Raw genomic sequence first — 27,646 nt, 5'->3', positions numbered from 1 at the left:
ATGGCAGATCTTTGTTGTAAATAGCATAGTTTAAAATTTCTCTCAAAGCCAATCTAATTCAATATACTAAAAGCCTCTAAAAGATGTCTGTTTTTGACCCACATTCTACTCTCAGCAATGTAGCCTAGGGAAATATTAGAAATTACAAATACAAATTACAAAAATAGACACTTGCTTAAGGGTGTTGCTGAAATGAACTTTGATGTAGCCTTAAAATTCATTAACCTATGAAATTGAATAATGTTAATTAGTTTATGTGCAATGTTAGTTTCTATTTTTGTATTCTATTTCTATTGATTTTGTAGCAGATTTCCAAGATAAGAACAATTTGATGGCAGTATATTTCTTCTGATTTTAATTCAAAATTCTGCTGTAAAAATCAACAGCTCTATGCCTATTACAACGGAGGTTTTGACAATGTACCCATGCTCATTTCACTGGAGTTTAAAGAACGCATGGGTGAAAATATTTTTCAGCTGTTTCTGTTATGACATATCTACCTCAAACAAGGTTTGTGTGAGACAGACTGGAAAGAAGACCGAGAGTTATCTATTTAAAAAGAGGAAACAGCAAGACTTGGCAACATACAGTGAGGAGTCCAGCATCACTTAAGAAATAGACCTTAGCAAGAGATTGCAGCTCGGCTCCACTACAAGCACAGAGCCTAGAACTAGTTATTTCACCTCTCAGTCTGCAGTGTGCTCAATGTTAAGATGAAAACACTGCCCTCTCAGAGACAATGTATGTCAAAGTCTTCGCTCTCCCTCTACTTGTCCTGTATTTCTAAAGTATTTGAGATTACTGCTATCACCTCTCTCCTTGAACATCTAAAATCAGGAGTCAGTCCTGTTGAATTTTTAACATCCCTGCAGGCTAGACTTAAATGAGGATCCACTGAAGAAATAAACAAATGGATGTTAATTGCATCCTAAGAAGACTGTTATGTAAAGGTACAAGATCCCAATGATGAATGTAACTGTACTGTATGCCTAAAATGTACCAATAAACTTAATGAGAGAAAAAAAAAAGAAGACTAACTCTAAGAGAAAAGTTTCACAATCTACCAATTCAACTCAGATTTATGCACCATCATTTGTTTGGAATTTGGCTGGAAACACTGCTCTATGAATCTTACCCAGACCTGTTCGCTGTTTTGGGAAGACAAATCCTCCAGTGTCTCCCCACTGCCTACCTGATAATAACGAGAGTAATTTATACGATATATTACACAACTACTATATGTCAGGCCCTCAGGTACATGTTCAAAATACATAATTATCTCTTCAAAACCCCAGGTAAGTATGCACTATTCTCGTTTAAAAGGCCGTACAATAGGGTCCAAGGGATTAAAAATTTTGGCTATGGTTGCCTTAGTAGTCATGGGTACCTCAGAACAAAAAGCAAAGTTGTTTTTCACTTTGTAAGGAAGTCACAATTTTCTCTTGTATAAAATAAAAACAAGCAACAGTATCTGGGGAGGGAGAGAACAGCTGTGACCACTTCGAGGTGCATTACTTACATAAAATTGGATGGAGGTGGGGAAATCAAACAGGTCCATTCTCTAGAGGAGATCTAGAGAATGAAAGGGAGAGCAATATGCATCCCATACATAAGGGGGAATAAAAGATGTGTTCAGGCAGCATCACCTAGAACTGGACACTATTTAATAAATGGGATTTCTTATTGTACATCACAGTCACGGGAAGGTTCAAAATTAGGACGCAAACTGTTACATCAAGTATGTAAGGAAGAAAAAGAGAAAAGGTACCTAAAGTATCAATCCTCTTACCGACTTACAATGAGACTAGCAAGATAGCAAACAATAATTGAAGTTGCACATTGATAGATTCATGTATAGATATATTAATAGATTCAAGCCACTGTTAAATTCCCTACCATTTTTCACCAATAAAAGTGTGCACTTTTTCTCTCTTAAAGTCTCAGAAATAAAAATAAATTTTAGAGTCAGTAAAATTACTATAAGCAGGGAGTCCCCTATACTTAGATGTCTGCTTACTCATGGGCAGAGTTGGTTGCTTTTCCCAGTGGCTTACCTGCGGAACTGCAGTCTCGCTTTTCAGTGAATAAAACATTGAAAGGCCATTTGAAAATGAATATGACCTCTGGCTTTTGCTTGAATTCCTTCTATTGACATTTTCTGAGAAGACTGCATCACCATTAAGACTCGCTTGTTCAGTTTAAGGCAGTGACAATAATAAAGTAGCACTATTAGAACGACCCCAACTTACTAGTTTTCATACACAAAAGAAAACATTTTGTAAGGAACACACAGACATAAATGACTCCAAATTGAAAAACAATTCCGAAGAATCACACTCTGAATTTGAAGACATTGGGAATACCTTAATATACTGTACTTCAGTTCTATTTTTCATGAATCTGTAAGAGTAGTATGTGATCAAAATGTATGCTTTAATAAGTCTAAAAGCATATTGCCAATAAGTGTAAAATTTAAAAAATTCTTAAGTAATAAGGATGTATTGTCAGGGTTTAATTAGCAGAATTTTTTCTGTCTTCATACATAAAACAATGAAACATCTTACAATGAATGCTGCTTTAGAGCCGATGAAAGAAAGCACTAACTGAAGAATACCTTTTAAAGCTTTCAAAACTTTTTAATCCCTATCAAAACAGAAGGAACCCATGCTTTAAAAAAACAGTGATCCATCAGCTGGTGAAAAGAATAATGCAGAAATGCTATGGTATAATTATCCATCATTACAGCAAACATGTTCCTTTAGCCCCGAGATGAGTAAACCAATAGTGAATTTACTCCAAAATATCCAAGGTGAGTAGGCAATTCTCTTGTAGTAATCTACTTACTGCTATGAGGTAAATTAACTCTTCCAGACATCATTTAATAAATAACCTCTTCAGAGTACTAAATTGTACCCTGATGTTCTGAGAAGTTAATTTGCCAATGGAAAATTTTTCTACTATAAGGTATTTTATTCCTCTTGCCTCACATCAATCATGTAGAGAAGGTAGTCATCTAGATTACTGTGACACTTAAAAATTACACCATTTAAATGAAATGCACCATGAGGTTTACAACAAAAATGAATTGAATACTGCCAGGGAACTTGGTAGACTTTCTGACAATTTCAGGGTTGGTTTCTGTTTTGTTTTCTTAAAGACAAAAGTTTGGCTTTAAGGCTTTTTTTACTCTGGTTTCCTACAGATTCTCTGTTTTGATATTTTCTAACCTGCCCTCTTCCTGTTGCTAGGCAGATGGGACACATTAATATGTGACATATAAACAAACATAATTTGGGCAGCTTCAATGGTAATGACCACAGATCATGAAAATATAATCACAAGTAAAAAAGCTGGAGCTGTTATCCTTGTTCTTGAAAAACCATAAAGGATATACCACAAATATATTTCTTAGAATATAATAATCATAACACATTTATTAAATAAGGTGTTTCTATCTTTACTCCATTGGAGATTCACAAAGTCCCACTGAAATATAGAGGGAAAGGAGCATTATCTTGCCATAACCATCACGTTTCAGGTGAGAAAACTGAGATTCTGAAAGGTCAGGTCAAACAATAAATACATGCCAACAATGAAAAGTAAGTTCTATTCATTTTACTTTTTATCCACAAAATATCAAAATGCTCTCTGAAACATACAAAACTGGAGGATTTAAATATTTAATAAAAGCTGCTAGAGTTTGGACCTTGGCTGTTTCCCAAAGGCCAGTGCAGTCAAGGCTTGAGCCCCACTTTGGAACCATTGGAAGATGATAGAACCCTTAAAAAGCTGGTCTCAGTGGGAGAAGTCTAGCTCATTAGGAGTGTGCCCCCAAAGGGGATTATAGGACGCTGGTCCCTTCTCACTCACCATCACTCCTCGGCCATGAAGTGAGCAATTTTGCTGTGATACATGTTTCCACCATGATGTGCTCTTCATCAAAGGCCAGAAATCAATGGCGCCACCTGATCAGAGACTGGCCACATGAGCCAAAATAAACTTTTTCTGTCTGTAAATTAATTGTCTCAGGCATTTGTTATCATGCCAGAAAGCTAAAACAAAAGCTAATTTTAAAGTACATTTTTGTTTTCTATAGCTCTTTAACTTTACATCTTTCTTCTTCTTTAATAATACAATATTGTTGATAGCTACCAATTATCCAATAAGGAGTTCATCTAGGGAGCCAAGTAACAGTTTTCCCTAAACCAGCCCACATAATTCTCACAACAGTGAAGCTTTAGGAAGAATTGAGGCTCATAAATTTCAAGACAGGATCATTTAGTACATAGTAAAGCCAGGATTAAAGCTCACATGTGCCAGTGTCCTAAACCTGCATCTCTAACCCCTACACTGTACCATCCCAGCTGCCAGGTCATTTAGATTTTTTAAAAGCACGTTCTCCTTCCTTTTGTATTACAGGTTGTTTTGTTCAAAACTCCAGTTTTAATCATTGTTTTTCATTTTCAGATAATATAACAGGACCAAGTTTGAAAAGTAATGAAAGTTTCCTTCTGAAGGCACTATAAACAGCTGAGTGACAGAAAACCAAAAGCTGTTATAAGGACAATTAATATGCATGAGTTCATGTAATTCAGTGTTCTAGGATATGCAAAGCAGAGCAAAGCCAGTGACCATTATATACTCCACTCTGGTGAATACTGTAATAAGGATCAGAAACCTGATGGCTTGTCCATATTTCTTTAAAATGCCTTTATTAATATGATGGTTAATCTTTATTTTCAATTGGATTGGTTTGAAGGCTACCAAGAGCATTAGTAAGGTACACTACTACATCGTGAGAGTGTGACCACTGGAAATACATCTGGTCCCTAGCTGCTTCCTCCCTGGATCTTCCCACGCCCTCTACTTCTCGGCCATCATGAAGAGCGTATTTCGCTCCACCACACCCTTTTTCCATGACATTCCTGCTTTGAAGCAGCTATGGACTGAAACCTCTAAAACTCTGAGCCAAAACAACAGTCTCTTCCTTTAAGTTTAAGATGTCTAGTATTTTATCCCAGCAACAAAAACTAACCAATGGAGAAAACTGGTACCAGGAATGGGGTCATTGCTGTGACTCTATCTGACTGTATGGTTCAGAAGCCTTTGGAACTGGTTTATGAGAGGAATTAGGAATAGTTTGGAGAAGCAGGGTAAAGGAAGCCTAAAATGCTATAATTGGAGCCTAATAGGAGATATTTGTTGGAGCTCAAAAAGCCATAACTGCCAATAGGAATGTGCTGGGAGCACTGCACTGGGATCACTATAGCCAGGCCTAACTCACCTCTCCTACAGATCTTACTCCCTTCCTCCTATAAATGAGGCAGGCCCCTGCAGGAGGAGAACAGACAACAAGAGAGTGCAGCAGAGCAAGGCCCAGCCAAGAAGAGGACTATCTTCCTTCCTACTCATTAGCCAGAGCAACATCAAGCATGATGTCCTGCAGACCTTAGCTACTCTCCTGGCTCCAGTTACAGACCAGTGTTAGAACTCACAATAATGATTATATTTAAAATATGTTCTAAACAGTGTAGGCTATAAAGAGTTAAAATGTTTTAATTGGTTTGCTCTTAAAAGTGAGTTTAACTTCAAAAAAACTGAGTTTAACTAAAACTATGTGACACAAAAAAATCTGTGATAACACACAGGTTCATATGACCTCCCCACTAATGGTCACAGCTGAGACCACAATAATGGCCTATAAAGCTGTGGGGCTAACACAAAATAACATTCATAGCTGAGGTCAAAATAATCACACCCAAATTTAATTCCCACAATTAGTGCCTTCATAGCTTAAAAAACAATGCTCTGATTACAACCATGTATTTTGTCTATCTTGCTTCTAATTTTAAAATGCTTTGACTTCTCATTAAAGTCTTGCCTACATTAGTTTCCATAATAATTTCACATACTACAATCTATACATATACCATTACCCTGATTGATAAATAATAAAATTCAATAAGAGAGACAGGCCTTTTGCCAAAGGGGCAATCGCAGTTCACACATTAACTCTGTCTTAGGCTTTTCTTCAATCTTGTGTTGCACAACAAACAAATAAGAACTAAAAATTTACTATAACAGTCTCTAATAGACCAGCCCCTTTTACCTCTCCCTGCACATCCCTTATCTCTGCCATTATAAATAAATGCATGGCCTGTGTAAAAAGCTAAAAGTATAAATAAGGTTCAAATTGTATAATTGATAATGTGAAATAGGAAGAAAGGGGCTAAAGGAGTAGGAGAAGTGGGAAAGGTAGGGGAAAGGAAAGAAGGGAAAAGAAAAAATATGAGAAAAGGAAAAAAATGGAAACAAAGTCTTTGTAAATCGGGAAGTTGTGGAAGGGGTGAAGGGAGAGCAGGGTTATGGGGAGAAAATGAGAACCAAGGCCTGTCATGTAAAGGTACAAGATCCCAGAGATGAATGTAAGTGCACTGTATACCTAAAAAGTACCAATAAACTCAATGAGAAAAAAAAAATGCGTAGGCATTTGCCTGGGGTCTTTTCTTCCTATCAGGAGTTAGAGCTCCACTTGGCCCCACCTATAACTGTATCTTTTTGTCTTTCTTAATCTCCCACTGTCTTTTCTCACTCTGTGAACCCTTCAGCCACCCGGGCAATGGCAGAAATGTGTACAATAAAGGCCAGGCTCATGAAATGTCAGATAAAAATCAGGACTATAGTAGGAACTGGAATCAAGGCCATGCATATTTCATTTGGTCCAAGAATTTACCGACATTTTTTCCATGCCCTAAGACTTTGTGTGAAGCTGAATTTAAAACAGGTCAACTAACTGATGTGGTAAAAGAAATTTTAAGGTAGTCCAATATTGAGGAGGTGTCATGCTACTGGTTGCTTTCAACAAGATTTATAGTGAAAACTGGAAGACAAAAGCAGAGCAAAATAATTTGAAAAACTTCTATTCTGGCCCTCAAAGAACCATGTGTAAATTGGAACCACCAGAGATGTGGCTGTTGAAGAGATGAGCATAATTAAAAATAAACCAACTACAATAAAACCTTAAGTATATTTCATTCTGGAAACATGCTTGTAATCCAAAGACCTTGTAGGTCAGAGCAAATTTTCTCATAAAGAATGAATTTCTCATAATGGAAACTCAGATGATTCATCCCACAGTCTAAATATATTCACATAAAAATGATCACAGTTCTGTAATATAATAAAATGTAAATAAAATACAAAATGTAAAGAAAAATAAACAAATTAGACTGCACTTGCCTTTGAAAACCTTTCTGGATAATGTGAGAGAGGCAAGAGAAAGGAGGGTTATTGTTGTGTAGGATGACATTCACTATTGCTAATGCAATCACTGCCATCTATTAGTTTAAAGGAATCATCTTTTTATTCAAGTTTAACAAGGAAATCTATCCAATAACACTGGCTTTTGCCTCCTTTGGATGATTTCATGGAAATGTGACATTGCATTGTGGTTAAACAGATTCACTGCTCACAACTGCTACAGCCTCATTTGGATAATGCTTTTCTACACAATTTTGCGCTGTTTCCCACATTTTGTTTATCTTCCTAATCTCATATGAAGTGAGGGATTCCTCCACATTTTTCTCCTCTCTCTCTCTGCAGATGAGATCTCCTCATCTTGCTGTTTTTAAGAGATGATCACCAACAATCTCGCAGCGAGAGAGAAAGAGAGAAAAAAACTATTATCTCAGTTGGGATTGTGTGACATTTGACATCACATACTACTCATTTTGCAAGATACTGTTCAAGTTAAAAATTTATTCGAAATGTTTGCTCATCTTTTAGAACACTCACTGAACAAGTTACTCGCAATCCCAGGTTTTACTATCCTTTGAACCAGGACAAGAAGAAAGATGTCTCAAGGGTATGAGTATCAAAGGAATCAGGAAGATCTTGATCATTGCAGACTAAAGGGTGAAAAAGTGAAAACTTTTTATTTGAGAAGAGAGCTCTCCTAGGCCCTCAGCTCAAGAAGGACTAAGAATTGGTTCTCCAGGATTCATTTTGTCATATTCACTTATCCAGGCACTTAGAGGCTCCTGCAATCAAGATCCAAGGGGGCCCAGCAATAGCATGGATAATGGAAGCTTCCACTCAGATTTTAAAGGAAGGTCTTGAAGGCCAGGCAATATGCCCCTGAAGAGGTGATACAGGAAGCCATTGGGAGAAAATGGAGACTCCAGAAAGTTGGAGGTGTCAGGAATGTGGAACATCTGCTAAGGAAAACTAGAAACAGATATTGGAGCCAGTCTTGTGGTTTGCATACAGCAAGGTTGGGGAGGGGTGGTATTCAAGATCTTTAGAACTTACATCTCACCACCATGTACAGGGGATAACAGACATGGGGACCATAGGACTTAATATTTTCTCTGCTGAATTTGGTACTATTTTTTTCCATCCCTTCCCCTTTTTTTAAATTGACTGTTTATATTTTACCCTTGTATGTTATTAAGTAACTTACTTTTTTAATTATATAGAGGTTCACAGTTAAGAGTTTGCCAATTTAATCCAACATCATGTTTCTCATACATTGCATGATTAATATCTTATTATTTTATTTAGGAGACATTAAATCTATGAATAAAATTAGACTTTTCTTAGATTAGGTTGTATAAAAATTGGAGACATTTCTTCCTTAAATATTACATAATCCTTTGATTAAATCACCTGAGATTAACATTTTATTTTGGCTTTATGCAAAAAGAGGTTTATAACAACTGAATTTCTTTAATAACTATAGGATTATTGTGATTATTTCTATTTTATTAATTATGGTAATTATATTCCAGGAATATGTTCCAAATTGAATAAAGCTTCAGTTTTGGCATGGCTCTTTGAATGTTCATAGACTCTGCAGTAATGCTGTCTTCCAAAATTATTATTTCTCATGTTTTCTTTTTCTTATACATTTTAATGACTGATTTAACTTTTTAAAGAATGCATTTTTGGCTTTGTAGATTTTATTGTGGCTTTATTTTTTCATTTTATTATGAAATTTATGATTTTAGGTTATATTCTGTTACTGTGTGTGTTATATTTAAATTCAGAACTCAGTATATTCTTTTTAATTTTGTATTTAAATCTAAACTTTTCTCTAAGTATCAATGTCACTATATTCTATAAATTATTTTTATTTTAGTTTTGCTTTTGCTCTATTCTAAATGGTCTTTTAAATTTTACATATAATTTCTTATTTGGCCCATATGTTATTTAGAAATATGAGGGGTGGCCTTCAAATTCTGTGCCATTGTCGGTTATAATTTGTTTTTAATCTGTAACTCAATTGCTTTGTGCTAAATGATATGGATGATCAAAATTTTTCTTTGAAATTGGTTGATTCTCTATAATTTAACTTATGATATATTTTTTCTATGAATACTTAAACGTAAGTCGCAATTAGTTCTTGTTAATTATGCTATTTAGATCACTCTGTCTTTTCTGATCTTTTTCACCTGCTTGATCTAACAATTACTAAGGCATAAGATTTTTAAATCCCCTACTATGATAGACTTGGCTATTAAATTCTCTTTGTAGTTCAGTTAATTCCTGCTTTGTTTTGCAGCAGTGTCTCTATGCACATATAAGATCAACACATACACACTTAGCTTTTTGTTAGCTAGAAATTTGTATCATATTCTTTCTCTAAATCTATTTAACTGTTTGACTTAATGTCTACTCATGCAATATCAACGTAATTACTTCAATTTTCTTCTAATATTTATTCCTTTTACTCCCTTTAAGATATTTTGTTTGTCATATATCATATATGCTGTTATGTATAGACTTAATCATTTAATTGTACCATTGGTTGAATGTTTTATTTCAAATATTGCATGTTTTTTCATTCCTAAAGAGTCTACTTCATTTTTAAAGTACTTGCTCATTGATGTCCCTTGCACATTTTCAATATCCATATCCATTTTTAAGCATATTGACATTATATATTTTATATTGCTTGTCTGATAATTCAATATCGAAGTCTTTAGGAGTCCAACTACCTTTGTTTATTCCATCTCTTATTCAGAGTGTCACTTATATATTTTGTTATATTTATATGAGAAAAGATTTAGGATATGATACCCTAAAATGGGGTATCTTGATGTTTGGGAAAGTAGTCAAAGCAAGAAAGATTCTTTGACCCTCTCTTCTGAAGCAGACCATAAAGAAAACTCTCTACAATTCTTCTGCAGTGACCACAAGGGCCTCATTAGATGTTCTCTAAATCCTAAGGAACAGAATAAAGAAACAGAAACAAGAAGAAAAATCTGGATAAGCAGGTGTTCCTAAATTCTCCCTAGTTTATTACTATCAAATCATATGTTTTTGTCCTCCAATCACATTTCTGCATGACCATCCATAAAGTTACACAGATTTCACTGTTTCTGTGTTTCTCATTTTCAAAGGCTCCCATATCCTGTAAAATTTATATTCAACAAATTTGTATGCTTGTCTCTGGCTAATCCATCTGCTGTTCAGGAGCCTCAGCTATAAACTTTGTAGTGAGTGGGAAACTGTTCTTTCTTACAGTCTTCCTTGGAAGTTTGCATATGGCAGGTCTTTGAGGACTGGATTGAAGGTGGAATTTTCCCAGAGGATTTATTTTGCTTCTCCTGATGCTTGATCATATGTGTAACTAAGGCTCATTATAATTAAATTATTGGATTTAAGTTATGAAGATTATCCAGATATAAAATTTAGATATGAACTCTTGGCTTTAGTGTCCTTCCTTACCCTAGTCAGCCCTGGGGTCAGAGGAAACTGTTACCACAATCTGTGCTTCTTATTTCCACACATATAACCCAGGACAGGGACCAGATTTAATTCTAGTTTACTATACAATGAGGATGCAGCCCTTGGGGGCCTCAGTTTTATTCAACAGATTTCCAATTAGTTTCCCTTCCCCTCCCCTTTTCTGTGGGAACGAAAAAGCCAAAGCTCAGGGTCATCTGTATTCAGCAAATACCTCATGGTGAAAACAGCTTCACTGCTAGTTTACATCTCCAGACTCCTGCTTTCACTTAGTTCTTAGCCTCTGAATGGGTTTTCAGGATTAGCAAGTAAAAATACAGGATGCCCAACTGCATATGAATTTCAGGTAAATAAATAATTTCCTAGTTTAAGTATGTCTCGTGCACAACTTGGGACATGGTCATACTAAAAAATTATTCTTTATTTGTCTGAAATTCATATTTGACTAGATTCCCTGGCAACATTGCACTGAGAAAATTCTTATTTTCTTGCCAATTCACTGATGCATCTAAACAGCTTTTTAAGAACCACACTAACCAGTATTCTTAATTGTTGTCTGCAGAACGGTCAGTTCTTGTGTGGAACTAGCACGCTGCTGGGAGAGAACTCATTCTTCCCTTGTGCTACCACCTGCCCACCTTGGGAGATTCGGGAAGCCACTGGCCCCTGTGAAACTTACTCACAATATTTCTTTCTGTGTGTCACGAATCAGGCAAGGACCCAAAGAATCGCCTCTTAGAATCCCCTTTTGTTAAGATAAAGAAAACTGAGATTCAAATAAGTAAAACAATAAGGCCATCGTACCCCACTTAGCGGCAAGATGGAAGCCAGAAATTCTGTCTCCTCACTCATTCAATATTCTTTGCGCTGTGCTGTGTGGACTGAGGGTCAAATGAGCTATGCAATATCAAAGATCTAGGAAGAACATAAAGTACCAAAAGTACACAAAGCATTAGAATGGAAGCAGAAAATATTTTTAAAGATTTTGATTACAGAATCTAACAAAAACTTGAGGGCTTACAATATGAGGTTTAGTATGGAATTATATTTAGGGAAGACGCTCTTAGGACTGCAATGATGTACTTATACATTCTTCCCTTCCAAGAATCTTAACCTTACCAATGAGCATTTTCTATGAATATTTAAAAGAAATAAGTTAATAATATTAAAATATCTGAACATAAATGTACTGTAACACACAAGAATTTTTACCTACAACATAATACATTCTCCATAGCATATAAGACAAAAAAAAAAAGAACTTAATTAGCAAAAGCCCTTTTCTTTTTTCCTTCCTCTTTTCTTACAAAGAAATGCTTTCAGAATGCTTAAGACTCTCACCATGCTACTTTCTTTGCTACAATCAGTGCATGATTGCCACTCAAATTGCTATACTGGTCTTTTTCCTCTAGCTCTGCATAAAAAGAAGATGCAGATGAATGGATTTTCTGCGGGTTAATTTATTAGGCGTGCAAAGCAATTATCAGCAAGGTAAATCATGAAACATGAAGTACACTGTTACATGCTGGTTGCTGTATAATGTGGGTCCCTTGGCCACAGATGCAATTAAAGAGTTATATTTTATTCCTTTTAATTTTATCTCCTGGTCTATCCTCAGCTTAAGCTAGACACATTTGACTGTGTGTCAATATATGATCAATAGTTAGAAGTATATGATGACCACCTCTCATGATTTCTATATTTTTGACACTATGGGCTAAATTTGTCTGATATTATAGCATGAATCTAAAAAATGGGGTTCAGGGAATTTAGCAGTACAATTCTGTTCCTAGGGCATCAGGTTGTCAGTTTCTTATGTGGCTGTAATCGGGAGAAATTATATTACTGTCATGTGACCAGAGACTGCAGCGAGGTGAATTAAGCAGTGCTTGCAAATGCCTGTCACATTAGTAGTATCTAAATCTTCTGTTTTTAATTTTAAAGGGCAGGCCCAAAGTAGTCATGTTTACTAGGCTTTCAGGACTCATAAAAGAAGCCCTGACAACAAAAGCAAGCTTTCTTCCTCCAGACTAGTACAAGTCTGAATAATACCAACGTGATAGAAAGACAGTGTTTCAACAAAGACAGTAGGTTGAATATCCCTTTCCTGCCACTCAGTAGACACATATGGTCAAGTTTCCTCACCCGCTTTTGCCTCAGTTTGCTTATTGGCAAAGTGAGAATAACAATTGCCTAGAGGGATTATTAATCATGTATGAAAACTATCTAGTTTTAGGTCACAAACAGAAACTGTTTTGATAGCGTTGGCTGTCCCTTGTTCACCAAAAATGACAACCGCAGTATTTAAAATCATCCCTCAGAAACAGCACATCAGGAAGTACCTAATATGTCATTGCATGGTTCAGAATGCGTAAGACTCACACCACAGAAAATGAAAGAGAAGAAAGGAGGCAAAGGAAGAAACTGAAGTCCCATCAAGAACATGACAAAATCATACAGGAAAAAAATGAGTGATCAGAATGAGCAGGGTTAGGAAAGGAAGATAATCAGGTAAAATGAGTCTGTGTTCTGTAAGAAGCAGCACGCTTCGCAGGAAAGGTAATGGCAGCTGTGAGATCGTCAAGGAACACTAGGAGTGAATGTGTATCTTAGCTTTCCATCACTGTAACTAATACACGAGCCAATCGACTTACAAAGAGAAGAGGTTGATTTTAGCGGACACTGGCCTGTGGTGAGACAGCACATCATGGCAGAAGAGTGTGGCAGGGCAAAACCACTAACTTCATAGCTGGAAAAGGAAAGAGAGAAAGGAAAAGACCAGAGTCCCACACCCCACTTTCTCAAAGACCTCTCGCAAGGTCCTACCTCTTAAAAGTTCTACCCGCTTCAATGGCTCCACCCTGAAGACCGGGACTCTTAATACACGGGGCGGGACATTCGAAAAGCAAACCATAGTACTGGGTAAGTATTGGCTTGGACAGTGTAGGGAAACGAGGTAAGAAGAGCAGGGCTCTCTCCAAAGTAGCTGAGGAAGCAACAAAGTAAGGTAGTAATTTGGCTGAAATTCTGCTACACACGTCAAGGGAAAAAATATCTTTTCCTTACCTCTCTCGGGTTCATGGCTGAGACTCCTATAGAAAAGACCAAAGAAAAGCATGGAAATTTATTTAATATAAGTTTCTTGTGACATGGAGTCATCATAAGGAAATGAAGAATTGAAGAAATTGTTAAGCCTGGAATCTTTAAGGTAGGTCTGATAAAGGAGGGATAGTGGTGGAGAAATACGATAGGTAGAAAGATTTGATCTAATGGTGGTAAACGGGGCAACTAGCAAGGCCTGTTCATTCAAAATCTTCTCTGTGAGCCTTTGTCTCTAAAACAAGGATGCCTTTTCCCTCTGGCTAGAGGGAGGACATCTCTCACCAGAAGATCTTACAGGCTGCTTTAAAGGAAGTCAGAGAATCCTTCTTAGGTTTTATGGCCTGCTTTGAGAGAGAAAGGTAGGAGAAAGTGAAAGAGTCTTCCTTGTTTTAGTGTTTCATGGTTTCACTTAAATCCTTTCAGCTTAAAATATCTGGAGATTATGTGTCCTGAACCGCAACATATACTTTTCATTTCCTAGATCCTGCTATGAGGAAAGACTTTAAAAGATAAAAAGAGTCCAAGCAGAAGGTAGTTGTCATAATGCAGATGAGGGATGATGAAGGTGGTGGGAGAAGCAGGTGACTACATCCTTGATGGAAGCTCAGGGTGAAGGAAAGACCAACATCTGCTGTACACACAACCAGCACCCTTCCTGTAGCTAAAGACCCTGTCCACAGTGATCACGTGGATGCCCGCCAGAGAAAGTTAAAATTAAGCTTCGCACATTTTAGTACCTCAGGGTGAATACATTTGCCTGTTTGCTTTTCCTAGAGCAGATGTCCATAGTAGATTATCAGAGAGGTGACAAGAACGCTGAGCCCTAAACGGGTGGCAACCACCAGGAAGGTAGAGAAGGACCTTGAAGATGACAATCACTCCAATAATGCTATGAATAGTTAAATGTGGTAGAAGGAGATTATTACCTGAGAATTAAAAACTGAGGTCTAAATATTAAATGAAGTAAGCAAACATGATGTTAAAAGAATATTCCTCCAAACTCATGCTTTTGCTTTTTAGGAAATTCAGTGATTGTGCCACTGTTCCTCTGCATGAACACATTAGCTTCCATCCAGCTTTACATTGCCCTTGTATTGCACAAATCTCTTCTGCGTCACCCGCCTTCCTTCCCTTGTGATAACCCATCATTATTGTCTCAGCTTATCTATGAAACATGTGTTTTTATGTTTAACTTACACGTACAAATTGAAGCGGGTTGTCAACACCACTATGGACTGTTACATTCTAAAATAAGAAGACAGGGTGATGCCTTGGTGTTATAAGCACTCTGTTTGCATCGGCAACTGTCCTATCTCATGCTAAATTGTGTCCTTTTTGATAATTTAATGCTTTTGTTATTAAAAATGTGATGCGTTCCTGCTTTGTGTCCCCAACTCTAGTGAAAGTTCTTAGAGGCTTCCTTCACCTCAATCCCTTGGCATTCAACTCCCTCTGCTCCCTTCACTCAGGAAAAGGCTCATACTTTCTGGGCTTAACTGTATATAGTCAGATTGCTCACTCTCTTTAGGGATCGATAATTTAACTTTATAGGATACCTCTTTCATAGTGATTTGATCACCAATTAACGAGGAAGAGGAATAAGGAACTTATTCCACTGTTAGGTGTATAGTAAAATGTAATTAAATCAGACTCCATAGCTTCAAAATTGCTTCAGACTTGAGTATGATTCATGCCTGTAGCTGTTGAATTCTTGCTCACCAACTTGTGGTATGAAATCATAATCCACCTTCAAAATGGATTATTTTCAATAGCCACGCTCCCCACATGCTTGTTCCTGAATTCCATTCTGTTCCAAAATGCAGTCCTTCAAATAATTTCTGCGGACCTCAAGGAATTCATTCACTACCCTGACTCTGTCCGCTCCCCTGTGTACCCTTTGTCGGCCACCACACAGTTTCCAGCACTTCATCCTCCTTCGGCTGCAAGGATCACTAAGCCATGGCATCCGCTGTTCCTGCTAACTCTGCCTCCGAAGTGTAGGCTGCAACGACTCGCTCCCCTCTTTTCCCACCACTACTTCATGCCCCGTGCATTTTCACATCTCCACAGCATTCACACCCTCCTCACTTCACATACTCTGTCGCCATGCCGAATGACCTCCTCACCCTGCACACCCTTTGTTCTTATGGGCAACCATGTAACGCTCCGCTAAATGGTCATCTCCTCCAGAAGACTCTCCCTGAGTCCCAGAATTATCTGTACACCCTCCGTTTGCCAATCCGTAACATGCATCTCACTGGACTGTAACTGTTTTTTTTAATGTCTTTGGTCTTACCAGATAAACCTGAGCTCCTTGATGGCCCTGAATGAAGTGGGAATCTGCACTCTGCTGAGAAGACTTCTTTAGATGTTTCAGCAGCTCACCAACAATCAAGGCTTTTGTTACGTACTTTTTAAAAAATGTGATGGATCTTAATTAAAATGAGCTTTTTACCATGATTTAGAATTTGACCTTGATTCAGTCCAAACCGTATACTGAGAAAATTTACAAAAAGTATTACCTCTCATAAATTAGCACACTGAGGAATAACAGAGAGGATGTGGCTAAGGATATTTCAGGTGAGTTGTATGAAGGAGAAGAGGGATGGGTAAAATTAACTTACCTATTTAAATGTTCCAGAAGTTTGGAAAACCAAGCAGTCAGAAAGAAAAGGAAAGGCAAAGAACCTACACATTGCTACTCAGCATAATTTCACTTAGAAAATTGCATTATTTCTGCTTGATTTGATTTTGTGTGGTTAAGTTAGGATGAAATGTTGTTTATTACATACACAGCTAAGCTTATGTAATTATGCACAAATGTTCTATTGTAGCACACACAGCCAACATCATGGGTGCTTGCTGCATCTATCTGAAAAAGAGGGAAAAATTAGCCATGTAACAGTAAATTCAATTTATAAAATTAAGCGTTTATTAAAATATGCCTGGTAAATACTGTGCCATCTGCACATGCTCAAACAGTGAGCCTGGTTAATATTTTATAGTTTATCTGATAAAGTTAACAAAAGAATTTAGTCAGAGTGGAGACGTACACTGAATATTTCATCACCTTCTTAATTGCAGAATACAGACAAGACATTTTTCCCTTTGGGAAAAATAAATGTTAAAAGTTATTACAGATGGAATCAGTTTGGCAATTAGGGTGAAATCCAACTGAAATCAAGCAGAAACTGACAGCTACAAACATCACAGTACCAAAGTCTTTTCAGCCAAGTCCACCAATTTACATGATGAAGCAGAAATGTTGATGGCAATGCTGTGTAACTGGGCTAGCAGAGGTTATATTAACACAAAAGAGAAACTGGCTTTGTGCCTTTTCCTCAATAGTTAATTCGCAGCCATCAAGAGCTGTCATTCTTATGCACAGCAGACAGTATGATATACCTAAGGCTTTTCATTCTGACTTCTGATTTAAAGGTCTTCAGCTTGTGCTCTGGACCTTAACCTTGAAGCCAAGTGCAAATTAGCTTTAAATCAATGAAGCTGATTAAAGTTCCATTGTGTTTGAACCCTTAATAGAAGGAGGGAGGGGAAGGAACCACTTGAAAACCAAAAGATTGGCCTCTCCCTTCTTGGGACATGTGTAATACTTTTCAGCTCTCCTCTACCCTGACAAAACCATGAATTCTTTTAAGGCTATTTACTTGCTAAGAGAATGGAACCAAATTTTCCAATTCAGTGGAAGAGGCCAAGTGAGAATCAAAGGTATTTTTCACAAGCACTGGAATATAAAAGGTTATTTTTAAAAGAAGTAAAGAGTAGAACATCAAAACATCTCCCCAGGAGAGGCTAAAAGAACCAAGTTTCCCTTGTGGAGGGCAAAAAATCCTTAAATTTTAAAGGTGCTTTGGATTTCTTATTTGTCTTGCTTTGTATTTCAAGATGCTACTATTGCTTAAAAACAGAAAGCTGTTGCAAATTCTGATCATTTCCAAAAGCAAGATGCTTTTCTTCCTCGCAAATGAATATATCTGCAAAAAACTACACCTAAAAAGAAGTTCCTTGCTTTTAAAGTGTCCAGAATAAACTCTAGGCAAGGGCCGGGCTACCTATTTATCTTTACCTCACCACTAGCAACCCTCTTATAGTCACAGAAAACAGCACCAGAACATTTTACTGACTCTGCCTGGTTTCTTTGGGGTATCAGAATCTAGAAAAAAAAATTTTTTTCTGAAAAAAATAATTATTTCTTTAAAAGAACATCTATTTTCATAAGAACCAGGTACGGTGGCACACATCCATAATCTCAGCATTTAGGAGGCTAAGGTAGAAGGATTACAAATTCGAGGCTAGCTTGGGTTACACAGCAAGTTCAGGGGAAGCCTGAACTACATAGTGAAACCCTGTCTCAAAACAAAACAAAACAATCCACAAATACTAAAAATGAGAGAGTGGAAAAATTTAGAGAAAGGCTCATTTCTGTGATCTAATTTAATTCTTTAATGCTGCAATTCAATCTACCCTTCAAAGGAATGCCATCTCACTACAGTTGACTAAATGAGTGATCTCCAGCCTTATATTTCAAGCACAATTACTTTAAAATAATTAAAAACAAAATTTTACAAAGAAATCAGGGAAAATAAAGCAAATGCAAAAAGGCAGGAACTAAGAAGTTTACAGTCCACAAGTCATTTAGTAATAGAGGTGACCATTTCTCCTCCCACCCTTGTATATGTAAAGTGCTTATAACCATGTGTTTACATATCATGTCCTCAATGAACTTGACCCATTGGCTATTTTTCTGCTGGACCATGCAGGGCCTCTATTTTTCTTACCTCCTCCTTGACTACACACACCCAAAAAGCTTGATTTTGAAACCCTCAAAAATTTCTCCTCTATTTCCAGAAAACCTTCACAGAGAGAGAACAAGGGAGCTGATCTAAAAAAGAAATCAGTCACTTCCAAGTCAGCCACTTTAACCAAGTTTCTAAAAAAATGCTAATAGCCACCAAAGGCAGACAACTATTAACATAGAAAAACATGAACACTAGAAACAGAAAGAGGAACATCCTTCTCACTTTTCAAAGTAAAAGAGCAGTTTCCCTGCATGTGGGTCCAGGTCCCTAGTTTTCCTCACATAAACTTAGAGGGCAAAACAAATTAAGGAACAATAAAGATCTGAACTGGCCAATGAAAGCAGAAAAAGAATAGAGAATGCAATGGGGGGAATAGAAAAAGGTACGAAAGTAGAAAGTGAGAAACAAAGAGAAGGACAAATGAACACACAAAAAATGTAGAGGCAACAGATAGGCAGAATGAACTGAGATCCAAAGGAAGGTTCCCAAGGTGAGTGCGAACAGCCCCTGTGCAAGGACAGAGCTGTCTCTTTGTAGACTCAGGGTCACCTGCTTCTTCACATTCTCTGAGCTGTAGCTACACAGCTCCAGGAGTCACAAAAGTCAAGGAGAGAGAAGTAAGGCATCAGCATGAGAAGACAGTCCAGAGAGTGATAATTATCATGATTTCTTAAACCACAACCGCCCTCTGTCATCAACAAGATATTGTGAAAGCAAGCAAATTATCTGCCAGACGCTGACATCTCTAGAAAGAGCTACCATTTGAGTGCAAACTGTTATTATGGATAGGATGGTGGTGACGAAGATAATGATGATGGCCACGATTATCTCCATTCAGATTGTCCTGTAGCTACAACTGTCTTCCTTAATGAGGCCCAGCATTTTTCAAATCTCATTCACTTTTACCTGTGTTTTAATTAATTTTAGATAACCCTAGAAAGCATTTTAGAGGATGCTGATAAAATGAAAAACAAAACTAAATGATTAAGAATAACTTTCCCTTCCCCTTTGGACCTTCTCTCCCTATTTCACATGGTCTGTTATACATTTGGATCTTTATTTACACTTTCAGTTTCTCACAGAAAAAAAATATTCGGTATTGTGGGAGGGGTAGAGGAGAGGAAAGAAAGGAAAGAAAGAAATATGACAAAACAAAAAATGGAAACAAAGTATTTTAAATAGGGAGGGGTGGAGGGGTTGGATGGAGGGCAGGGGAATGGGGAAGAAAATAAGAACCAAGATATGTTATGTAAAGGTACAAATTCCCAGTAATGAACGTCAGCACATTGTATACCTAAAATGTACCATTCAAATTAATGGAAAAAAAAAAAAAAACTGGGCTGGGGATTTAGCTCAGTGGTTCCAGAGCCTGACTCACAAGCACAAGGACCTTAGTTCTATCCCCAGTACCAAAAAAGACTTTCATCTGACCATGAGAAAAAAAAAATCACACTCTCATTTTGCTTGCTAATAACAGTGGTTCATTTGGTTGTATCCTATCCACAGCTAGAACTAACCTTGCAAGTAAAGACAATGTGCCAGAACAGTGTAATTCAAGAAGATTTCCTTGCCAAAGTATTAAAATATGCAACAATCTGTCATTAATGCCCGTCCCTCTGGATTTCTCAGCAACCAGATCTCCTTTAAAAATGCAAGTGCTTCTGGATTTTTTCAAGAAACTCAGCTATCTACACATTCTAAAAATAGTTGTGGTTTGTTATCTGATGTTTCTGACCTCCCTGAGGAGGTATCCCAGGCTACATGGAGTGATTAGTCATCCGAAAAATTGGGCTGGCACCAAACAAGGTAAACAGCATTTTAAAAAATTTAATCATTTTAAAGTTTTGCTTAAAACAGATTACATCTAAATTTTCCTACAAATCCAGTGCTAGAATACACAAACAGCAAATCCAAAAATGGATGCAAAATAAAGTATTTTCTGTAGCTTTATTAAAAAACACATACAAAAAACAGTATCTGGTGAACCTCAGTAATCTTGCTCAGCTTTTTCCTTTTCTCCTTACTCAAAGCAGAAGGATGAATAGTTCCCTACTCCCATCATTATTCTGGCTGTTTTGTAGCCACAGAACTAGAAGAAGGCAGTTGTAGAATTGCTAGAGGGACCTACACACACCCTCCTTATCCTGTCATTGGCACCAGTTTACCGAAAAAGTTCCTCCTTCATGTCAAATTGCTCCTTACAGAAAGCACAGAAAGGCTAAGTATCTTCCTAAGGACCCACTGCATTGCTTTCTAAATGAATATGCCAACAAACTTTCAGAATTGTTTTCACAGAATCCCTTTATGCAGCATGCAAGCAAAGAAACTTGTTTGGGCCTTGAATCCTGGAGGAGTAATAAACTAGCTTACCACAGACCTGGATGGAGTTCAAACTTGGTTAGAAGACAATTGCTTATTAGTCACCTGTACAGCCTGACATGGGTCAGCAGTCAGCATGAACTTGTTACCCAGGCAGACCACCCAAAGTTCAAACCCAGGAGCAGAGCAGACTCAGAGCTTCAGGAGCCCCACACACACAAAAAAATACACATGCCCAAAACAGAAAATGGGACGTGTGCTCTTCCTGCATTTTTTTTTAGCATCTTGAATATCTCCGTGTATCACTGCAGCTTCTTAAATATGTCTGTGTTGTATGTGTGTGTTGATTTTAACGAAGAGATAAAGACAGAAATAGGAATATGTCCAACAGCTGCATGTTCCGTCCTACCACCAGAACTGCATAGTGGTCCTGGGTTCCTCTGCAACACTCCTGTTCCCCAGACCAGTGGACACCATACTACCTAGAAAAGCTAGACTGAAGCCCAGCATGAATTATGTTAAGTATCATCACACTCATGGTCAACAAAGTGCATGTTAGAAGAATTAGAAGAAGTCCTTCTGAGCCTATCTTTCATGTCCCTGTGCCGTCTTGATTCCTACAACTCACCATTCTCCCTACTCCTGCACATAACTCTACATCTTTTGTTAACTTAAGCTGGGACCTGGGTTTTCATATATGTTTCAAATGTGGTTCTAATTTGATACTGAAAGGCACACGAATCTTCCCAGATTTTGCCTCCCTGGTCTGTTGTCCAAGTTTGCCTTTTACGTTTTTGCTGGGAACACTTCAAGTAGCTCAATCAGCCTTTAGCTTTTGACTCCAAACATCTTGATGAAGCTAGGATGAACTCCAACCTGAAGTTCGTGGGAAGATCACCTGTCTCTTCTCCACACTAAGTCAGGTTTACAGATAGCAAAGGTCACCATCTAAGAGATTCGTCTTTGAAAACAGCAGCAGGGCCAGAGGAAGGTGATTGCTGCAGCTTTGTCTCATATTCTACCAGATGGCAAAAGCACTGATTGCTCTTGGCACTCACTGCCTGGTCGGATGACATTCTACTTGGACTCCCCAATGACACTGAAGCATGTACGTATTTCTACCTACTTTCTGAACGAGAGTCTACAATTCCTCATCGAGCTAGTTACAAATGTAACTAGTACAAATGTACCACCAATCTGTTGACTAAAGTATACCTGAGGTCAGCATGAGCTCCATTCTATAGGATGTTTCAGGAATGAGGGGCCATTTTCAATGTAAGGTGATTCACGAAGTCTCATCCCAGGTGGCATATACAAAGAAAGGGAACCAACTAAGGGAATACTGTCTTTATAGGTCCACCTTAGGGAAAAAGACAAAGTCAACTGATTTTCAAGGATAAAAGTTCTCCTTGAAAAACCCAGTATGTGGCTATTGGAATAAATCACCTTGTGGTATGCTTTTAAAATGATATGAATAATAGAAACAAAACATTAAAACAGGAAGCCTTCCTTCACAAATGCCACTTATGACCTTGGACCCAGAAATTAAATATCAATCCTTTAAAGCCTTAACACTGCTGTGAGACAGAAAAACATATCATTTAACATCAAAATATCTAAACTTACTATAAAGGATATAGGGTTGCTTATCCATTGATTAGATTGAGTAAAATATTGCTTATACGTATTTGGTTTTATGTTGGCTTTCATTGTTGTTGAGTAGAAACTATCTGATATTCTCTTAACTATCTGATATATCTTCCAAATTTTTAAAATAAGTTCAAATCATCCATAAACATAACTGTTGTAAATATCACAAATATGAAATGCATCATAGAAATTAAAATTCTCACATCTCAGTCTACATAAAATATAAAGGACCTCAGAACTATGAAGAGTAGTGAAATGACTCACTCTTGATTTGGGAATTTCATTTACATCAATAAGACCCTCCGTACTCTAACTCAAAACAGCTCAAAAGTGAAAGGAGCTGCACTAAAGGTACACTATATAATGAGTATTAGTTTGAGGTAAGTCTTTATTGAACAGTCTTAAAGTGTAGGGCAGTTTTGATCACCTGTATTATTTTTTAATTAAGGAAATGGTAGGATTTGCTCAGAAACCAAATAATCTCACAGCACACAAAAAATTGTCACATGTGTACAAGGCAACATGTAGGAAATACTCTTTATTTTTAAAACTAATACTGAGGAAAGAGCTATATTTAGAAGAGGTATAGCTAATAAATTTTAAAGCTGAGAAAAATAAAATATGGTGCTTTTTCCCCAAAGGAATTAATGAACAACCAATATAAAAATACACCCAAGCTTCCTCTATTTTCTAAAGCAGATATTCTTGGAACTCAAACACAAGTCAATCAAGAAGCTGTATGTTGACAGTATGAGAAATGTGAAGAAACTAACCTTTCTGTTAGAAAATTCCATCCAGTGAAAGAAAGAAAAAAAGATGTTTCGAGGAAAGGTATGGGGGGAGCTCCTCCGGTGTATTTAATAAGTGTCATTATTGCTGAGAAATCTAAAAGGGTGATAATATGAATCACAAGAGAAGTGCAATAGGGCAGCTATTTGAAATTTGTTTTTCACACATTTAGTGCAAAAACAACAGCTCTTACAAGAAAGGTCAATCCACCCACACGTTAACCTCCAATCAAGCAGCACTTTGAGAATCCAAATGTGATTGCAAATCGCTCACATGCCAAGATGAAAGGGTTTTTCATTTCCATCTATCTATTACTACCAGCATTTTATATTCATTATGGTCAGGGGTTGAAGGGCACACTAGATACTTGGCTGGTACTAGATTCCAGCACTTCCCTCATCACGCGGAATAAAACTAATATATGAACACACACAAACACACACACACACACACACACATGCGCGTGTGTGCACTATGCTGTAGGAATGTAAAATGTCCTCTTCGACCTCACCCAAGTAATGGGATTCAGATGTGAGACTTTCCTCCCAACCTGATTTCACCACCCCCCAACCCCTCTCAGGGGCTTCTCAGCAGGCCACAGCTCACTGCAGGTGCCACAATAACAATGCACAGCAGGATGAGCTAAAAGCAAGATGCAATTAGCAGAGGCTGTCCTTGCTTTTATAAATTCAAGTCCGACCCTGAAACTTTCTTTACGTCAACACCTGTAATTGTGTCTTAATTTCCTTTCTCAAAATAGTTCACAGTTACTTTATTTTAAATTATCAATTGTGGTACATAGAGAAAAATGCATAAAACAAAAGCAGAACTTAATGAACTAGCAACATGACCCACACTAATGACCAAGGCAAGGCTGCAACACAATCCGCGAAACCTACCACTGTATTGGGTAGACATGCCGCCTTTCTGTGGCTGTAACAGAATCCCTGAAATGCATTGTGTTTACTTGTTTGGCTTTCCTTAAGGTTTTATTCTATAACTGTATATTCTAAAATACAGTGGAATTATGTCATTTTATTGATGGGCTTCGATTCATATACAATATATTTCACCATGCTTGGCTTATTTTACTCTAAATTATATCTTTAAGGTTGAACCATATTTTTTGTATATTTGTAGGTATTTATGTGTATTGTTACATACTATTCCATTGCATGACTAGACCACAAATTGCTTCAGTATTATCACATGACTTCTTCATTTGATTGTTGATGAGTATTTGGGCTTATCTTTGTGTTTTATTTTGTTTTGACATGAAGTTCTGCTGGTTCCTAGGATGGTCTTGAGTTTCTAGGCTCAATTAATACTCCTGCCTCGGCCTCCTGAGAAGCTGGGATTATAGGCATTCCACCATAACCATCTTAGAGTTACATTTACCCTATACCCATACACACTTTTTTTGTTTGTTTGTTTGTTTGTTTGTTTGTTTGAGACAGGGTCTCACTATGTAGTTGAGACTGACCTGGAACTCACTATGTAGCCCAGGCTGCTCTTGAACTCACAAGAATCCTCCTGCCTCAGCCTCCCGAGTGTTGGGATTACAAGCGTGCGCCACCACACCTGGCATACATTTTGATCTATTACAATGCTTTTTGAAAATTGTTAGAGGCATATGATATATTTCAGCAGAAATTTATGGGAAACATACACAGAATAGTGGAATTACTGGGCCATAGAGAGATAGAGAGATAGAGATAGAAAGATATATATGTTTATCTTTACCAGACACGGGCAAAATTTTACCAAAGTTTCTATCTCAAAACAATGCTTGAGAGTTCTTCTTTCACCTTCCCAATATCACTTAGGGAATCGCTTTGGGTTTTGTTTTTGCTTTGTTTTTTTGAAATATTTGCAGCTCTGGCAGGGACCCTTTCCTGTTTTAAACAGAATAGTTTGAGGGAAGTCCTCATTGTACCTTCTGAATTTCTTATAATTCACAGTTATTGGCCATCAAGAATCCTATAGCCTGTCAGTGTGCACTGATAAAGAGCTCCTAGATTAAGAACTTACTGACGTCACATGTTAGTTATAAAAGATCTATTACAATTTACAAAGTCTGTTGAAAAGTCCAAAGACACTAAATTTGACCTATAACTGAACTATAAGCCTATAACTAAAATGAGAAAACACCAGGGCACTGCCACATTATGTGAAATCAATTAACAAACATGAGATTTCAAGAAAAAAAAATCAGAATTCATCAATGTCTCTAAGAAAGTTACTCACAAAGAAAACTAAATCTGGAAAAAACAACATGAGAACATGGGAATTAAATAAAGAAAAAAGCCTATTCTTGGGCTAGGGATTTAGCTCAGTGGTTCCACCACCTGCCTTGCAAGTGCAAGGTCCCAAGTTCAATCCCCGGTACCCCCACCAAAAATAGCCTACTCTTTTTCTCCTCCTCTACACACACATGCAGACACACACAGACAGACACACACACACACAGTTGCTTACCACCCCAGAGCTAATTAATGAGTGACTTCTTTCCTTTGAAATTCTGACAATTTTCAGCAGAATATAGTGAAAAATAAAATTGAAAATATTCAAACATGAGTTACTACTTTTCTAAGAATGTGGTTCTTATAACTTCCTTACATTACAGAAAGCTATACTCACAATGGGCATTTTCTTCACAGGGTTCCTGCATGTATGTGGCTTTATATGAAGGGCTCATCCATTTTTCCTGAATAACTCTTCTGTTTTCGACTTAGAAAACTGTCAGGAGACAAGAAATTTTTGTATAAATAAGCCTGTGGTCAATGGATACCTTCATCATCCCTGATAAAGCATTTGATTTGTAGGCTTTCAAAATCACAACTGTGTCTTTGCTTATCTATGTCTATGGCATCAAAATTAAAAATTCAATTTGTTCCTTGTTTTGTAGATTATTTACTATACTTCATATCTTCGGCAATATGTTCTTGCTTCTGCAATGTGTAGGCTAGATCAATAGTTAACTAGGAGGTGCAATATCTTGAATTGATTGTGCTTCTAATATGCTCTTGGCTACAAACACAAGAGATTTTAGGTGCTATTAACAGGTCTGTCAGTATTCACAGTTATAATATTTAGCTAAAGGAACTTTTTTTTTAGGAACTTTCAAAAATGCAAATGCAAATGCTGATTCCATAGTATCGGGGTAATACACATATAGTGACTGGAATATAGGCAACCCCAAAACCCAATGAAGAAAGAAGAGATCTAGAAACATCAAACCAAAAAAGGACCAGCCTTAAATTTAAGATGTTTTTGAAGGTTAGGAATATTCGCGTTAGTATGGCCAATTTTGGTAAGCCTCACTTTGTCCTTTTCCACAACATGTACGGCTTTATTTCTGAGAGATTAGGAACTGCACTGCACTATGCTCTACTTTGTGATAACATTGTTTCAGACATTTGTGTTTGGCAAAAATGAAAGCACTGAGCAACCAGATTGGTCAAATGCTAATTTTTTGAAGCCACAATAATTTCGATGCACCTTTTCCCCTTTGTAGAAAACTATTATACTGTGTTCTGTTTAAAAAAGAAAACTTCACAAAAGAGATGCACAAGATCTTAGATCTAAAGAAAAAAAACCTGCATTTTAGCAGCCCCTCAAGTTATCAAAATTTTAATGGGATAATACGTATTGGCCAAGAGAAGTGCAACTGAATTCTAAGTTATATTTTATTCAAAACAGCGGAGCTTCCAGGACCTCTCCACAGATGAAATGCAATGATCCTCCACCCTGCCAGTCCTAACCCGAGGCTACTCCCTCACAGGAACACAAAGATGCTTCCAGTGCTAACAACACAGAGAGACGAAGAGAGCCGCTAAATTCAGTCCATGAAATAAGGCGCTGTCATTTTACCTTTGCAAATTATAAATATGAATATTTTGTCTTAGGACTAAACAGTATGTTTTCTATCAACCCAGCAAGGGCTAAAAATATGGGCAATTATAAAAGACTATAAAGAACGAAGCATCAAATGATTGCTGTACAACCAAACTAGAACTTAATGATCAATTTTATAAAATATAACAATTAATCTTATGAAAGCTAAATGGCAGACACAACAAACTCACTAATAACAGATCATTAAGATATGCTCTTCTTGGGGCCGGGGATTTAGCTCAGCGGTTCGGTGGCCTGCCTTGCAAGCACAAGGACCCGAGTTCAATCCCCAGTACCAAAAAAAAAAAAAAAAAAAAAAAAAA

General features: G+C 37.2%; 1 long non-coding RNA gene across 1 annotated transcript in view; it reads right to left on the bottom strand.

Annotated features, from left to right (window-relative positions):
* LOC104861471 overlaps positions 1–27,646 on the bottom strand; it is a 52,066-nt gene that overhangs the window by 16,081 nt on the left and 8,339 nt on the right. The window contains exon 2 of the long non-coding RNA XR_780057.2: positions 26,067–26,165. This is a non-coding gene — a long non-coding RNA (uncharacterized LOC104861471). The remainder of the gene's footprint in view (positions 1–26,066; positions 26,166–27,646) is intronic.

This window comes from Fukomys damarensis, unplaced genomic scaffold (assembly GCF_012274545.1).
Source record: "Fukomys damarensis isolate Sample0158 unplaced genomic scaffold, DMR_v1.0_HiC HiC_scaffold_10, whole genome shotgun sequence".
NCBI classification, from domain to species: domain Eukaryota; kingdom Metazoa; phylum Chordata; class Mammalia; order Rodentia; family Bathyergidae; genus Fukomys; species Fukomys damarensis.
Note: the sequence above shows the minus strand (reverse complement) of the source record. Positions and strands in the feature narration are given on the sequence as shown.